Source organism: Pristiophorus japonicus, unplaced genomic scaffold (genome assembly GCF_044704955.1).
Source record: "Pristiophorus japonicus isolate sPriJap1 unplaced genomic scaffold, sPriJap1.hap1 HAP1_SCAFFOLD_2940, whole genome shotgun sequence".
NCBI lineage: Eukaryota > Metazoa > Chordata > Chondrichthyes > Pristiophoridae > Pristiophorus > Pristiophorus japonicus.
The window spans coordinates 2,038-2,500 of NW_027252714.1; positions in this window are offsets into that span (position 1 = coordinate 2,038).

The following is a 463-nucleotide window of genomic DNA, read 5'->3' on the forward strand; positions in this document are numbered from 1 at the left end:
GTCTGCGAACAACGTTAATGAGTTGAACCTCGGCAATTGTCGGAAGTCCCGATGAAGAAATGAAAATGCCCCTTTTGCGGGGATTTGGATGCTCATGGCCGGCAGCAGGTGGCCCGACGCCCCGCCAACTTGACACTTGTCATTTCTGTCCTTGGGGGTTGGCGGGGTATCTGCACAGAGGTAGGAGGTGGCAGAATCGAGACTTGGTGAGTTTTCCAAACAAACGTCTCGAGCCTCCAGGTCTGCAGAGACCGACCAGGGCTGCCGCCCAACCGACTATTCACCCTTTTTGGGCGGGAATTTATTCCCTTTTTGCCCATTTTTCGGGTTTTTGGTCGGGCTTCAAAAGCGGCTGCCCGAGGACTGGCAGAGGCCGGGGCATGGGCCCCGATCGCGCCAGGCGGCTCGCGCGACCCGATTAGGCCCCGAAAGGAGTCGATAAATCGGCAGACCTGCCCGAGTT